The sequence below is a fragment of the Gorilla gorilla genome, chromosome 2 (genome assembly GCF_029281585.2).
Source record: "Gorilla gorilla gorilla isolate KB3781 chromosome 2, NHGRI_mGorGor1-v2.1_pri, whole genome shotgun sequence".
In the NCBI taxonomy this organism is placed as follows: Eukaryota; Metazoa; Chordata; class Mammalia; order Primates; family Hominidae; genus Gorilla; species Gorilla gorilla.
The window spans coordinates 211,627,708-211,639,645 of record NC_086017.1 but is presented as its reverse complement, the minus strand read 5'-3'; positions in this window follow the sequence as shown (position 1 = coordinate 211,639,645).

The window sequence follows — 11,938 nt, the reverse complement described above, 5'->3', positions numbered from 1 at the left end:
TGCAGTGAGCCGAGATCGCGCCACTGCACTCCAGCCTGGGCGACAGAGCGAGACTCTGTCTCAAAAAAAAAAGAAAAGAAAAGAAAAGAAAAGAGCAAGGAGAATTGTCAGTTGATCCTATGACTGGAATCCTGCAGCTAAGATGCCCCTAACCCACTGGATGCTACTGGAGGAACATGGCAAATGCTCACACTCCAAGTCCCCCAGCTCACATTTCTTCAATGACTTCCCTTTTCCATTTGCACAATGCACTACTATGTAGCACGCTAACTCTGCTGGGTGCTAATAGGTTTACCATGAAGTTTCTTGGTCAAATAAAATAAGGAGATGTTGCCCTAAACAATGCTAACCAGGCTTATTTACTGCAGAACTTCTCAGGGCCTTTAATATGCTAATAAACTTTGTACTTTTCCTTCATGGCACTTATTTCAACATAATTAAATGTAATTATTTGCTTAATATCTGTCTCTCCCACTGGACTGTAGGATCCGTGTGAGAAGGAACTCTGCATTATCTTGTATCACTAAGAGTTCAGTTAGAAAAATGGAAAGAGGCAGGACGCCGTGGCTCATGCCTGTAATCCCAGCACTTTGGGATGCCAAGACAGGCAGATCACAAGGTCAGGAGTTCGAGACTGCCTGGCCAACATAGTGAAACCCCGTCTCTACTAAAAATACAAAAAATTAGCTGGGCGTGGTGGTGGGTGCCTGTAATCCCAGCTACTCAGGAGGCTGAGGCAGGAGAATCACTTGAACCTGGGAGGCGGAGGTTGTAGTGAGCCAAGATAGCGCCACTCCACTCCAGCCCGGGTGATAGTGTGATTCTCCATCTCAAAAAATAAAAAGAAAAATGGAAAGAATTTAATATCAGGAAATTGGTGGCTACCAGGGAACTAGAAAAGCAAAGGAAGACATTGAGGTAACAGAGAAAGTAACTGCAGGATGCAGGCACCCCCTCAAGGACTGGGGACAATAGTAAGAGATTAGGTTGTGAGAACCTAGAAGGTCAACAGAGGGACCCCCCAGGACCTGCAACCCAGACACCTGAGCAGAGACCAGCTGGGGCTGGCTCCTGGGAGCTCAGATCAGGGCTTCTGCAGAGCTGGGACCCAGACCTCTGGCGGGGGAGCACTGCCCAGTGGAGCCTCTGAAGAGAGAGATGAAGCTGATTCTAGGAGTGTGGAAAAAACTGGAAACTGGAAGTGAAATGACACTGCTGAGATGACATTGGCATGAACAACAAAGACAACAGAAAAGAGTGTATCTTTGTCTGCCTGACAGCCCCTAACAAGGAGCCGGCTGGCAAAACTAATGTAATTCAGACAGTTCCAGTCCCACCATTGCCAAGTTAAGTATGGAAGGCTCAGTTTGGAGCTGAGAGTCAGTAGCTTCTCTTTTTTCATTTTGAGATGGAGTTTCACTCTTGTTGCCCAGTCGGGAGTACAATGACACGATCTTGGCTCCCTGCAACCTCTGCCTCCCAGGTTCAAGTGATTCTCCTGCCTCAGCCTCCCAAGTAGCTGGGATTACAGGCACCCGCCACCATGCCCAGCTAATTTTTGTATTTTTAGCAGAGGCAGGGTTTTGCCATGTTGGCCAGGCTGGTCTTGAACTACTGACCTCAGGTGATCCATCCACCTCGGCCTCCGAAAGTGCTGGAATTACCTGACACTGCACCTAACCAGGTGTCAATAGCTTCTCACTGGCCCAGCCACCCCTTTTGTTGCTCAGCATCCACACACATTCTTCTACAGATATTAAGTCTTCTGTACTACATTAATAAATGTATATTTTTTGTATAACAAGTTTCAATGCATCCTTCATATTAACACAAGGCCCTCTCCCCTTCTCCCACAGAGGGGAGATAGGAAGCCCCAACAGACACTGCACCCATCTTTTGAGTGAGGTTATTCCTTGGCAGTTCTGCCTGAAGAGTTTATAACCTACAAGCTCCTGCCAATAATCCTTCTATAAAATAACAAGGATAAAAGAGGAAACAAAAGAAAAAATTAGTTAATAAAAACAAATATGCTAGCCAGGCATGGTGGCTTGTGCCTGTAACCTCAGCTACTTGGGAAGCTGAGGCAGGAGGATCTCTTGAGCCCAGGAGTTTGAGGGCAACCTGGGCAACACAGCAAGACCTTATCTCTTAAAACAAAACAGACCGAGTGCAGTTGCTAACACCTGTAAACCTAGCACTTTAGGAGGCTAAGGCAGGCAGATCACCTGAGGTCAGGATTTCAAGACCAGCCTAGCCAACATGGTGAAACCCCATCTCTACTAAAAATACAAAAATTAGCTGGGCATGGTGATGCATGCCTGTAATCCCAGCTACTCAGGAGGGTGAGGCAGGAGAATTGCTTGAACCCAGGAGGCAGAGGTTGTGGTGAGCCGAGATCCGCCACTGCACTCCAGCCTGGGTGATACAGCGAGACCCCCTCTCAAAACAAAACAAAACAAAATGTGCATATAGATTAATAAATAGAAAGATAGATGACATAGATACAGATAGACATACACATACAAACAAGGAGAAAAAACTGTATCACTACTATAGTTCTCTTTCTGTAACTGGTCACAATGCTGTAGTTAATATTCATAAATTCCTTCTTACATTATTCATCCCAGGTTCCATTTGCCTTGAGCCCACCCTTCCATTGTTCTGGCTTTTTACCAGTAGGGTGATCAAAACCTTCATTCCTGAAGGGTCCAAACCCTTAGTGGTCCTGCCTTTGTTGGTTATTTAGTTGGTTGGGTTAGTTTTTTATGAACGTTTACTGTGGTCAGTGGAAGTACCAAGAGGTGTCCTGGAGAACTGCTGGGTTCCATACAGCATTCCCTTTCTCCTAATGGATGGCAGGATTATCTTCTATATCCAGCCTTCTCTCAGGAGCCAGGAGAAACTGGTGGTAACACAGATCATAACAGCATAGAGTTGCTCCCAGAGAACTCAGTAGGGATTACTTTACCCTGGAGGCCAGCAAGCCAGGGAGGTTACCTGGAAAAAGAAAGATCTACTCGGTAACCTAAAAAAGAACAGACAAATGCAGCAGGGTTGGTAAGAGTGTTAAAGGCAGAGGGGACAGCATGTGCAAAAGGATTACAGTTGGGAGAAGACACGTCATAAATAGGGAGTTCCAATTAATTCAGGAGCATGAGCTAACAGTATGAAAGGAGACAAAGGGGAAGAGATGAAGCCCAAGAGGTGGGGGGGTGAGGACAAAGGTTATGGTTGTCTTTCACCCTAAGGCAGTGGGGAGCAAGGGAAGGCTTTAGGCAGGTAACATAGTAACTCATTTGTTCTTTAAAAAGACTTCTTTGATTAAATATAGAGAAGAGGCCAAAGGAGGTCAGATTAGGTAGGAGATACTTCTGGAAAGATGATGCGAGAGAGAAGCATGTGAAGGACATGGGCTCAGGGTGATGGGATAGGTGATCTGGGATCCTGGTCCTGGCCTAACCCTAACCCGAACCCTAACCCCTAACCCTAACCCTAACCCTAACCCTAACCCTATTGCCTTGGTTTTCTTCTAGGGTTTTTATGGTTTTGGGTTTTACATTTAAGTCTTTAACCCATCTTGACATAATTTTTGCATAAGGTGTGAGAAAGAGGTCTAGTTTCTGTTTTCTGCATATGGCTAGCCAGTTTTCCCAGCACCATTTATTAAATAGGGAATCCTTTCCCCATTGCTTGTTTTTGTCAGGTTTGTCAAAGATCAGATGGTTGTAGATGTGTGGTGTTATTCCTGAGGCCTCTGTTCTGTTCCATTGTTCTATATTTCTGTTTTGGTACCAGTACCATGCTGTTTTGGTTACTGTAGCCTTGTAGTATAGTCTGAAGTCAGGTAGCGTGATGCCTCCAGCTTTGTTCTTTTGGCCTAGGGTACTCTTGGCTATACGGGCTCTTTTTTTGGTTCTATATGAAATTTAAAGTAGTTTTTTCTAATTCTTTGAAGACAGTCACTGGAAGTTTGATGTGAATAGCATTTAATCTATAAATTAGTTTGGGCAGTATAGCCATTTTCACTATATTGATTCTTCCTATCCATGAGTATGAAATGGTTTTCCATTGTTTTGTGTCCTCTCTTATTTCCTTGAGCAGTGGTTTGTAGTTCTCCTTGAAGACGTCCTTCACACCCCTTGTAAGTTGTATTCCTAGGTACTTCATTTTCTTTGTAGCAATTGTGAATGGGAGTTCACTCATGACTTTGCTCTCTGTCTATTGTTGCTGTATATTAATGCTTGTGATTTTTGCACATCGATTTTGTATCCTGAGACTTTGCTGAAGTTGCTTATCAGCTTAAGGAGTTTTTGGGCTGAGACGATGGGGTTTTCTAAATATAAAATCATGTCATCTGCAAACAGAGATAATTTGACTTCCTCTCTTCCTATTTGAATATGTTTTATTTCTTTCTCTGATTGCCCTTGCCAGAACTTCCAGTACTATGTTAAATAGGAGTGGTGAGAGAAGGCATCCTCGTCTTGTGTCAGTTTTTAAAGGGAATGCTTCCAGCTTTTGTCCATTCAGTATGATATTGGCTGTGGATTTGTCATAGATAGCTCTTATTATTTTGAGATACGTTCCATCAATACCTAGTTTATGGAGAGTTTTTAGCATGAAGGGATGTTGAATAATGTTGAGTAACTGAACACCAACATGGCTTCATCTCCAACAGTGAAATTGCTCATATGAAGGTCACCAGTAAGCTCAAAAGGTCCCATCTGCCTTCATTATTTGACCTCTCGGCAACTTTTAAAGTATCAGATCATGCTCTATGATCAAGACATTTTCCTTTCTCACTTCTTGATGACACCACATAAAACTAGTTTTCCTCCTTCTTCACAAACAAACTTTTTGGGTTTCTTTTTTTGTTTGAGACAGGGTCTCACCCTGTCACCCAGAAAATACATCCAAAATGATAGACTTGAATAGGAATAGTAATTAAAAGTCCAAGACTTCAGATCTGTCCATAGACTCAAGCCTGGCATAGGTCACTTGCTAGCTGGGAGTCTAGGCAAGATGTTTTATCTTTCTAATTCTGTTTCCTCATGAGCAAAATGTGGGCACTATAGTTATCAGTTGGTAAGGATTAAATGAGCTGGTACGGTCATAGCTTAGTCACATCACACAGTTCTCAGAATATTTTATTTTAGTTTAATGAATACGGGTCCTTAGTGTACAAAGATAAATTTATAGAATAAATAAATTTTCTAACTACAACTTCTCACCATCATATAGAGTTTTTAACCTCCATGAGGAATATGAGTTCAACATCTCTGTAACTCTTAATATAAAATATTGAACTGATGATACGGTTTGACTCTGTTTCCCAACCCAAATCTCATATAGAATTTTAATCCCCACCCTAACCCTAACAGTCATAACCCTATGCTATGTCTAACCTAACTGAAAGTGATTAGAGCCTAACAGTTGACTGAATAAATGATGATTGATCCTAAAGGAATTAAGTAAATAATTCATTAGAGAATTATTAAAGAATTAAGAATTAATATTCCACAAATACTCACTGTGTCTCAATGGTGCTCCTTGATGCTCCTAGGCTTTGGCTAACCACCCCCGCTTAACCTTCGCAACCACCCCATGGAAGGTCCTAGTACCATCTCCATTTTACAGGTGAGACGTTTGAGAACCTGCCTAGGGTCACACACCTGGGCAGTATCAGGCCTAAATATGAGCAGGCACAGGTGGTCTCAGAAGAGACGCTGATGTCATAACAGTACAAGGAAAAGAAGGAGCAGAAGTGAGCATGGTGTGATGGCCAAACATGCCATGGGCTGACCCCGCGTGGATCCAGCCCCACAGCTGGCCAGGATACACTTTTCCTGTCCTTACATGAAGTTTTCACTTCATCATAGGAAGAGCACAGAGCGCAGGGAGAGTGTTCAAACAGCACTGGTACGTACTAGGAACTAAAGACGTTGGCTATCACTGACTCACTGAAAAGCAATCAGACAAAATACTAGAAATAAACCACAGGGACAGCTGGCTTTCTCTTTAGGTGTCAGGCCTGCATGTGTTTCCTTCGAAGTCTGTCCCCTCATTCTGCAAAACAGACATGAACTCAGGTGATGAGTCAGGGTGCAGGAGCAGTGTGGGGTCAGAGGAAGCCCCCAACCCCAGTCCCTGACGTGGGCTCCTTGCTGGTGGCTTCCCCATCCCTGGGGTCTGACCTTGTCCCCGTGTCGGGGCCCTGGCACCGGCACACCCACTCCACACTCCAGTCTCCATCTGAGGAGGGAAAGGAACTGATCACGAGCTGGTCCCATGGCCATGGGATGATAGTACCTGGCAGCCAGTGGCTCTGAAACTGTCTCTGCTCCAGGAAAGTCCGAGGCTAAGGCCAGCGGCTCCCACGGTCCTTGGATTGTCTCTGGGGATTGTGGAGGCCCCTTTTCCTCACGTCCCTCTGCAAGCGATGAGATGGGAGGGGAGGCTTAGTGAGACTCCGTCTGGGTGCCAGTCTCCTTCCCAGCAAGCAAGAGCAGCCCTGCTGGCTGCAAAAGGCTGTTGCCACGGGGCCATCCAAATATTCTTGCTTTCTTCGCAGGTCTTTGGTCTGAACCAACAATCCATTACTACTAATCCAAGACACCCCAAATCCTGGTGCTTGGTTCACCTCTCAAATATACTCACTGAACCCTCCTCTTGCCACACGATGCCCTCGTCTCCAGCTCAGCTCCTGGCCCTGCCACACAGTGACCTCGGATTGCAAATGAGCAGCCACAGCTCCGCCTTCCAGCCGGGCTGGAGGTTTTGTTGTTTGGGGGTCGGGGGACTTGTCCTTCAGATGAGCTTGACAGCTGAGCAGGTGTGCAACCGGTTTGCCAGTCGCTGGTGGCGCCAAACACCCTTTTCCCGGGGCATGGAGCCCAGCTTCCATTCCTTTAGCACGGGAGAGCGCAGAGGCGGCTCTGACAGCTCATTCCACCGGGAGAGGGAGCGGGAGCCCAGCCGAGCCCCTGTGCGCACAGCAGGTATGGCACTCGGTGCACGGTGCCCTGGAGTCCGCAGCGAGTGCTCGGGGAGGCAGAGAGCGCTCGGCGTGGGCGGCACCCGCAGGCGCTGCCTCCCCAGGCTGCCCCCATACCCGGGCCCGCGCGGTGCCGGCGGGGCCATTTGCGCAGCCGCCCGCACACGACCCCTTGCTCCACCCGGACAAAGCGCCCAGGGCCATCCTGAGTCCCTGCAGGGTCAGGGCCTACGGAATCGCGCGGCCTTTGCCCCACAAAACCACTGTGTGCTGGAAGAGCGCTTTGTCCGCTTTGCCTCGAAACTGGACCCGCACATCTGAGCCTGCGTTTCCGTTTCCCCGAGAGACCCCGGACTCCCTCCCCAAAGGACAGGAACGCAACGCACTGGCAGAGCTCGCTGATTGGATGGGGCAGAGAAGTGGGCGGAGTGAGCACTAGGAGATCCTGTCATTGGATAAGAAAGAGAAGTGGGCAGGGTGGGCACTGGTAGAGTCTCTACTGGTTGGATAGGAGCGAGAAGAGGGCAGGGCTAGCACTGAGATCCTGCAATTGGACGGGCATGAAGTAGGTGGGGTGAGCACTGAGGAGACCCTGCCAATTGGACAAGAGAGAGAAGTGGGCTGAGTAAGCATTGGTAAAGCCTGCTGATTGGACAAGAGACAGGAGTGGTAGGAGCAAGGACTGCGGAGAAGGCTGCTATTGGATGTTAGGGAAAAGAGGGCGGAACAAGAAGGTGGCGAGCTCTGCAGATTGGACAGGAGAGATAAGCAGGAGGAGCGAGCAATGAATGGAGCCAGCGGTGAAAAGAGCCCTGATAATTAGACAGGGGAGAGCAGTGGAACCAGAATACAGGTTACGGCCACGGTGACAGCCAGAAAGGAAATTCCAGCACGGATGCCGACCGCACCAACCCAAAACTATGACCCGAGTCCTAACCCACCCTAACCCGGCCAAAACCGAACACCAAACCCTGACTAAATGCGAAACGCTGACCCGGACCTGGACCCGGACCTAGTACGAACCCAAGCCTGAACCCTAATCCCTAACCCCTAACCCCTAATCCTGATCCTAGACCCTAACCCCGACCCTAAACCCTGACCCTGACCCTGAAGGGGGACATAGAGGAAAGAGATTGAGAGGTTTGCATATTCAATGACATACATTTTCTTCGTTAGTCGATGTTAGAAAGCAAAGGCTTTTATCTTGAGAAATTTCTGACCTAAAGAATGATGTACAATAAACTGTATTCAACAATTGATCGACATTTTCTAACAAGGTGGAATGAAAATATAAAGTGTGGGGATTGCTACTAGTCCTAATACACTAATCTGTGGTTAGGAAGGTTTATTTTTTTCCCTCCAAACCTAAGCAGTACATGTCTTAAATTACCTTCCAAAATGTACGACTCTTGGAGCCTCAGACGGGCTGGCGTTAGTCAATACTCCACGGCTGTTTGTTGGATGAGTGGACAACAGCATGGTCGACAGGTCCTGGTGCAAAATGTCTTGGGCTGCCTCAGTTTGAATCCTGCTTCTGCCATCGACCAGCCGTGTGATTCTGTAAAAGTATTTTAACCTCTCTGGGCCTTAGTTTCCCCATCTGTAACTTGAGGGCCTACCTCAAATGGGTTCCTGGTGAAGAGTAACAAGACTATATCCGGAGTAGGTTTCAGTTGCCTTTTCCTCCGTCTTTCCACCCTCCCCTCCTACCCTTCCAAATCTTTTTTTTTTTCTTTTTTTCTTTTTTTTTTTTTTGACAAGGTCTCCCTCTGTTGCCCAGGCTGGAGTGCAGTGGCGTGATCTCGGCTCACTGCAATCCCCACTTTCCAGGCTCAAGCGATCCTCCTCCTCCTACCTCAGCCTCCTGAATAGCTGGGGCTACAGGTGTGTGCCACCACGCTAGGCTAATTGTCATTGTGTGTGTGTGTCTGTGTGTGTAGAGGCGTGGTTTCTCCATGTTGACCAGGCTGGTCTCGAACTCCAGGCCTCAAGCAATTCTCCCACCTCGACCTCCAAAAGTGCTAGGACTTACAGGCGTGAGCCACCGCCCCCACCCCCTTCAAATCTATTAAAAGGTGAGAGTCTCGCCAAGGCAATGAGATCGCAATATGAAGTTTCCATTTACTTTGGATTATATGTCATTATAAATATTAACAAATAAGACTTAAAAAGGACACCTTCGGGTAGGTCAGACCAAAATACAAAACTTGTCTGTGGGACTGCAGTTTGAGGACAGTGTCTGCAGCCGTCACATGGCAGCAAAACGGGGTTAAGCAGTGCACGAGAGTCTGCGTCGACGACAGCCAGAGTCCATGCATCGGGAGGTTCACTCGGCTTGCGAAGGAACAACGGGCACGGCATGCACGGCCCTGGCTCGGCGGGCGGACGAGCCGGGGCGCAGTTCCCCGCGCTCGCCACTAGAGGTCAGGAGGTGACCGCTTCGGGGCTGGAAGACGGGCCCGTCGGGGATTGGCGCAGGCGGCGGGCGGGGCGGCGGGCGGGGCGGGGCTGGAGGCAGCGCCTGGTTACTGACACCTGGAATGACTTTTTTTTTTTTTTTGGCATCAGATTTCCTGTCTTTGTGGGGATGATGGACCCGAGTAAAGATGCCCATTCGGGGTCAAAGGCAGAGCCGCTTCTGCAGCTTCTCAAAGCGTTTTTTGTTTTTTTTTTTCTGAGACGGAGTCTTGCTCTGTCGCCCAGGCTGGAGTGCCGTGGCGCGATCTTGGCTCACTGCAGCCTTCACCTCCCGGGTTCAAGCGATTCTCGTGCCTCGGCCTCCCTGAGTAGCTGGGACTACAGGCGTGCGCCACCACACCCGGCTAATTTTTGTATTTTTAGTAGAGATGGGGTTTCGCCCTGTTGGTCAGGCGGGTTTCAAACTCCTGACCTCAGGTGATCCACCAGCCTCGGCCTCCCAAAGTGCTGCAATTACAGGCGTGAGCCATCGTGCCTCAAAACGCTTTAACAGAAAGACAATCTGCACGGGATCTAAAAGGGTGCTGAGATCCTAGGGAAGCAAGGTTTCCAAACTCCCTGGGGAGTTCCTGCCCGAGTGCCTGTGCTGCCCCTGGGCTGGCTGGCCAGCAAGCCCGCCTCCCAGCCTGAATGTCCCCATCTTTCGGTCCCAGCCCCATTTGCACAGCCTGGGCAGTAGAGGGCCCTGGACTGGGGGGCTGGAGTTCTGGGTTCTTGTCCCAGCTGTGCCCCTTCAGGCCCCTCTCACCCACTGGGCCTCACATTCCCCATGTGCCTAATAAGGAAGTCATGGTAGGTGGGGGGTACAGCCTCTTCTCGCTCTGCCATTCACTTCTGTGTCTTCAGAGCGGCTGTCAAATCTCCTCTCTGAATGAGACCCCCAAAAAAGCAAAGCTAAGAAGATACCCAGAGCTTAACTAGACACCAGGACTTTTAGAAAGAGACCACCTCTTACCTTAGGCCCTCAGAGGGTGCCCATTCTGTGTGGAGAAAAGAGGAGCCCTTGCCTCAGCCCCCAGAGGCTAGGGTGGGGTGGCTGAGTTTTGGGGCCAGGTTAGACACCTCTGGGGAAGCCTGAAGTAGCACGGATGGTTTCAAAGCCAGCGGATGAGGTGGCAGGACAGTGACAAGACCCCAGGTCTCCATCACGCACCTGAGCTTACTGAGCCTTCACCTGGTGTCTCTGCTGAGTCTCCGACAGACCAAGAGGGAAGGGACTGGGGGTACCGACCCCCAGAGAGAGAAAGTGGCAGTCAGAGGACCTGGGTTTGAGTCCTGGTTCACCCCTTCCTGGCTGTGTGGCCTTGGCAAACTACTCAGACTCTGGGAACCTGTTTCACCTGCAAGATGGGGATGAGAATCAAACCCACCTTGCAGGGCTGTGAACATGCGTTCAGACCAGTGCATGCAAAAACCTTCACATAGAAACCCTTCCTAAAGGTGGGGAGACAAGTCTCCATGAGCAGCAGGTGGCCAGGGACTGTGTGGGGGCTGGGGTCCTGTTTTCCCTGCAACCTGGGAAAGGCCTGATGGGCACTTGGTAGGATTCAAATCACAACCCTGGACCTCAGGTGGTGGTGTGCTTTGTGTCTGCAGTTGGAAGGTCCCACCGTCGTGCCTGTGAGTCCCTCTATCGGTGTTGAAGGGGTGGGCAGCAGGCGGGGGAGCCCCAGGCTGGCAGCTAGCAGGACCTCTCTGGTGTGAGGTCAGCACACCAATTCCCCTGAAGTGTGGTGTCCAGCACTCTGGGCTGGGGGCTGTGGATCCTGGTCCCAGCTGTGTGGGGGCTGGAAGGCCCTGGGCAGGTCACCTGACCTCTCTGGGCCTCTGTTTCCATCACACACTGATGGGCTGAGCACACTGGGACTCTGGCTGTGCAACTCCTTGGCTCTGTATTTGTTCACCCAGCGTTCCTGAGGGGCCCTTGGTAGGCAGAGAAAGTTTGTGGGCTTCAGGCTTGGGCCCCAAGATTCAGATACTCTCAAGCCTCCTGGGGAGTCTTACTCAGGGGAGCAGACAGGCCCACCAGCCAGGGTTATTCTTTCTCAGCTCCTGGAGGGTGGACAAGGCCCTGGACTGCCACGGATTACTCCCAAAAGGGACATCTGCGGCGGTAGTGGGACCAAGATGCCACGAGCAAGCACCCGGAGGCCCCCAGTGTGAGCCAGGGAGTGGAGGGGAGGGGAGGGGAGAGTCAGGACGTGTAGGAATGCTTGCTTTTTTTCCAAGCACAAGGGACCCTTTTCTCCACCGCAGCTGACCTGATGCTTATGCTGGGAAGGAGGAGGGGCGGGCTCCGCCCTTGAGGTCCCTCAGGAGTAGAAAGAGATCAGAGTGGGAGACTTGGGTCTGAGGTCTGAACTTCAGCCCACACCAGTTTCTCCATGGTGTTTCGATCACGTCCCCCACCTCCTGCCTCGAGCCTCACACCTTCCTAACAAACCCTCCCCTGGAGAGGAGACCCTGGGT